Here is a 351-nt window from a genome sequence, read left to right on the forward strand (position 1 = left end):
TATTTTTAAAAAATCCCAGATATTTTTTTTATTTCATTTTTGTTTATCGACACGCCAACTCTGATATGGTCATATGGTGACTTTCAAGGTTTTCTGGTGGAGAAAGATCTACGAGTGCTACTCTAGGCTTTACTTTTTTGCACAAGTGGGTACCCAAGTAGAACAACCAACATTCTGTTATATAGCTTCCTGATAGGAAAAAGTCCCTGGCAAGATTTGAACTCACTTTTTTAAGGGAATGATTCTCAAGTCCCTGGCAAGATCTAAAGTTAAAGTTCCGAGCAGCCAGTAGTTCAGAGTAAGCAACTACAACAACTCAGCCAAAAGTGAACCCATAAAACTCCGAACTTC

This window comes from Ruditapes philippinarum, unplaced genomic scaffold (assembly GCF_026571515.1).
Source record: "Ruditapes philippinarum isolate M1 unplaced genomic scaffold, ASM2657151v2 ctg53_1_1_1_1, whole genome shotgun sequence".
In the NCBI taxonomy this organism is placed as follows: Eukaryota; Metazoa; Mollusca; class Bivalvia; order Venerida; family Veneridae; genus Ruditapes; species Ruditapes philippinarum.